We start from the raw sequence: 5,079 nt of genomic DNA on the forward strand, positions 1-5,079 counted from the left end.
GAAAATGGAAGGGAAATAATCCCCCACCTTAAATGATATATGGAGGATTTCTTTATTTTAAGGAGAGTGATAGTGTATGGGGAGGGGGGCAGTTAATTTTAAGACACTACCAGTGCTGTAGTCCAAGGTATACGCAAGTATACGGTGTATACCCACTTCTATTTCAGTAGGATTTGCGTATAGCCACTTCTAAACAGTGATTTAGTGCAGGGTATATGCAAGTATATGGCGTATTTCCATTTCTCTTGTAGCTAATCCAAACGCACGATGTGAATAAACGCAATTATACCCTAAAACACTCGGTAAAATAATTTACTTAGGAGGATTGAGGCACCGGGTTCCTTTGAAATATGATTCGCCTAAACACCGTTGTGCTAGGTTGCCGTCAATCTGATAATGCCCAGCGCAATTGGATTAGAGAACTGTCAATCACTACCTGGTTCACTGCCTGCCATCATTATAGACCCCTTCACGGTTCACGTCACAGGCTGTTCCCACTGCGCATGTCGGGGTCAGAAAAGTAATTACACCAGATTGAGTTGCGTATTATTCGGTATCGTCAAAAATGCCTACTTACGTCGTGGGCTGTGAAAGTCGCATCAGGTCTTCCGTTAAGTTTTCGCGATTCCTGCAGAATCTCAAAAACCAAAAAGTACAACATCTGAGTCTGCAAGCAATTAACGTGCAGACTGGGACAATGCAAAGATCAAAGAGGCTTGTGTTTGTAGTGCTCACTTCATTTCAAGTAAGTCATAATTTTTCAGCCCTGTTAGATTAAATTATAAAGCCTAAATGTTATGAACAGTTCGACCCCGTGCTGCGCGCGCACCCGATAGTCATTCAATGTTTACAAACCTTGAAGGGGGAAAGATGAAGCGAACTACTGAAACTTTTTTTTTCAGATTTACAAACAACATCCCCGTTTTTAGCTAGCAGTACAGTTCAAACTAACGATAGTAATCAACATCAGTGTTGTTAGCCAGCAACTCAGCTAACGATTGCAAAGCGCCCTCATCTGTATGGCGTTTAATCAGACCCAAAAGTCGCGCACACAAAAACCACGCGCGAGCGCGAGATACGAGCCCGCAGAACACTATTCACGCGCGGACAAGCGTCCTCGCGAGCGCGCAGAACACTATCCGCGCGCGGAAAAGCGTCCCCGCGAGCGCGCAGAATACAGTTCGCGCGCGGAAAAGCGTCCTCGCGAGAGGGCACCTCCGCTCAGCGCGCACAAATGTAGTCACGCGAGCAAAGGCTTGGATGAGCGCTCGCTCGACTCTCTCTATGCTCTCACAGCTGCACCACACGCGCTCGCTCGATCAAGATGACTTTTGGGACTTTGGGGGCGGGACATTGACTGATGTCTCCGCTTCTGTGATTGGTTGTTTGATTTGATTAGTGACACGCATGATCTCTTGTTCCACTATGCGTATCCAGTCAATCTAGGTAGAGAAGACACGTTTATATGACCATTATGTCGGAGCACGTAATTTTAATGATTGCAAAACCAAACAACATTGCCAATTTTATTATGTTTACTGTTTATCATCTTGCATATATACTGTAGGCTACTGACATTGTCAGGTCACATAGTTGGCTCGGACTTAGCATTAGCAAACTTAGTATAGTCCTGTACAAAACTTTATAAAAAAAGGTGATATTATCTAACAATTGTAATTTAAGTGTACCTTATCAGCATGACAAAGACTGTACATGTATAGCATTTTCAGTTGGGCTGTGTACAAATAAAAGAAGTAAATGTGAGATAGTTAAAAATGTCAAATGGAACAGTAAGATTTTTTTTAAATATACAAAACAAAATAGTATAGTGTAAAGAATATGTAAACAAAGATTACCAGAAATGATACATACAAACACCAACTCACTATAAAGAAATTATGGACTGCTGTGTTGGTGTGTATAAATGTGTATGTGTATATGTTTATATAAAAAAACTAAAAAACTAGATACTAGTTTTGTTTAATATATTAGTTTTATTCTGTATCTTTTCAGGGTCAAAATAGCATTTAATTTTACTTTGTTGTTGTATTTGAGTTTCCCAATGAGTTTCATTTGCCATAATATGGTTGTTAAATTATCTACATATTAAACAACAAACAAAATTAATACCTTAAAATAAGCATTATTGTTTGGTTATGTTTGGACCCTTAATAAAATTAACCATGGTTTTATTGTAGTAAAAGTGTAGAAACCATGTTTTTTGGTGTATTGATTACTATCAGCAACCCCATGGTTTTACTACACTTACCATGGTTTAACTATGGTTTTTAAAAACCATGGTTATCAAAACCATGGTTATTTTGTGGTTACCATGGTTTTACTACAGTAACCATGTTTTTTTGGTTTTAACTGTAGTAAAACCATGGTTCATTTTTGTAAGGGGAGCTTATTGCATGGTTTAAACAAGACTAATGTTTTAACATAAATTACCTACTCCGACATAATGGTCATATTAAAACATGTTTTCTCTACCTAGATTGACTGGATACGCATAGTGGAACAAGAGATCATGCGTGTCACTAATCAAATCAAACAACCAATCACAGAAGCGGAGACATCAGTCAATGTCCCGCCCCCAAAGTCCCAAAAGTCATCTTGATCGAGCGAGCGCGTGTGGTGCAGCTGTGAGAGCATAGAGAGAGTCGAGCGAGCGCTCATCCAAGCCTTTGCTCGCGTGACTACATTTGTGCGCGCTGAGCGGAGGTGCCCTCTCGCGAGGACGCTTTTCCATGCGCGAACTGTATTCTGCGCGCTCGCGGGGACGCTTTTCCGCGCGCGGATAGTGTTCTGCGCGCTCGCGAGGACGCTTGTCCGCGCGCGAATAGTGTTCTGCGCGCTCGTATCTTGCGCTCGCGCGTAATTTTTGTGCGCGCGACTTTTGGGTCTGTTTAAACGCCATACATCTGCTCCATCCACCTCCCACACCCCGAGTCAGAGAGGATGCCGACAGAGATGCAGCCTATCCTGCTACAGTTTCCAACGAAGATGTCAACCAAAAGTGAGCACTTTTAAATAACAGGAACTTGTAAATTATGTTAATAGCAAATCTAACGCAAATATTTTTGAATGATAGAGCCAAAGTCAAAAAGCCTTAGTTTGTACCCCGCTCTCCCCTAACGTTATTAAATATAAAGGTAAGAACTAAAATAAGAAGTGATAAATACAGATGCAATCCTCAGGTAATTTTAAAGTTGTCTGAATAGCGCACATCTTCTGTTTTTAGTCCTCTATCTGCACAGTAAACTGCTTTATAATACATGTGTAAAAACATTTAATAATATTGGTATTAAACGTGCTGTACATTACCTCAAAGTACACAACTTTATGAGTCAGGAGATGTTTATGACGCTGTCCGGACAATGGATCCCTGCTCCAGAGACAACAGTGAGTCCGGGTCAGATTTTCAACTTCATCTCACTGCTAACGGTTAGCGTATTAAGAAATCCTGTCTTCTGTTGACAAACCAATAAAATAATCGAAGACGGAGTTATTATTTCAATGTACACGTGAAGACATCAGATTGACGATCGCTTTAAACACTGATTCGCGAGGCTTCAAAGCCTTTACGAGTCTTTTGATTCGAATCTTCGTCTTCTGGAGTTTTATGGCGGTTAGCAAACCAACTTATGGTGCACTACCGCCACCTGCTGTACTGGAGTGTGGAGCACAGACATGCGAGGAAAAAACACAAAATTATCCCGTATAACCCGATTTCTTTAACTCGTTTTTATAATGGCTCTATACTACTTCTGTTGCTCTAAATTACATTCCAAAAAGTTTTTAAGTCCATTTTATTCCATTTCCTGAATAAGTGATATTTTATTTAATTTTCACACTGTGTTTGTTGACATAAAATATGCTCTATTGTCTCTGTTTGATTACAATGTCTGCATTTACCAGTTGCATGCTTGCTTGACCTCTTTTACTAAGTGCCACTTGTATGTCAACATCTGCATGATTTAAAGCTTGCTTAGCTAGTTTGTCAACCACTTCATTAGCCTCCACTCACATATGAGCAGGGACCCACAGAAACGATTAGTTTTTTGTTATCTTTCGGTAATTTTTTGGGAACCAAATAATAATGTTCTGGGAATATTCTTTTTATGTTTTATTTTTGCAACAAAAAATATTTTCCCATAACATTGCAGGGTGGTTATTTATAAGTAACTTATACATGACGTTTTTGTCGTAGTTATTTATTTGTATTTTTTTGGGAACCACAAAATCACGGTCCCATAAAGTTGCAGGGTGATTATTAAAAATAACTTATACAGAACCTTCTCTAATGGTTATATTTATCATTAATATTATTATTTATTTTATTTCATTTGAGGAAATGAAACGAAAGCATAATTAAACCCATTATTTAGAGTGCACGTCTGATATGTGCGCGCTCCTCTACGCGCTTTTTCAGGCACCGCTCTTCACCAGTAGGCATACCCGCTTTCTCTTGTGCTCAGCAAAAAGCTTAACTCAAGTCATTTAAAAAATTTCGCTTTACGTCTCAGAGACGTTTCTTTTTATCTTTTTATCTTTTTAGACGTTTCTAGCGTTTCTTTTTATCTTTCTTCATTTAGTAACTTAAATATGTGAGAATGAATATTTGAGTAATTTTTGATCGATTTGACATGTCTATATGAGGAGAATATCATATGATGCTAGAAGCTTTTGATTATTGTACAAATGGATAGGCGACTGTAGTATTCTTAGGCTTTGCTAAGAGCCAATCATATGTTACTGTTTGAGACACTGTGTTCCTATTGGCTACGGCATATGTCAATCACTCGACGTAAGAGAGTGTTTAGGAAGTCTAGAGCCATTATAAAATTTGTAAAAGAAATTGGTTTATACAGGATAATTTAGTGATGTTTTTCCTTGCATGGCTGTGCTCCACACTCCAGTACAGCAGGTGGCGGTAGTGCACCATAAGTTGGGTTACTAACCGCCATAAAACTCCAGAAGAAGATTCAAATCAAAAGATTCGTAAAGGTTTTGAAGCCTCACGAATCAGTGTTTAAAGCGTAACTAAACCCCTGGTCAGAGCCTGACTCCACCCAC

Source organism: Paramisgurnus dabryanus, chromosome 3 (assembly GCF_030506205.2).
Source record: "Paramisgurnus dabryanus chromosome 3, PD_genome_1.1, whole genome shotgun sequence".
Classification (NCBI taxonomy): Eukaryota; Metazoa; Chordata; class Actinopteri; order Cypriniformes; family Cobitidae; genus Paramisgurnus; species Paramisgurnus dabryanus.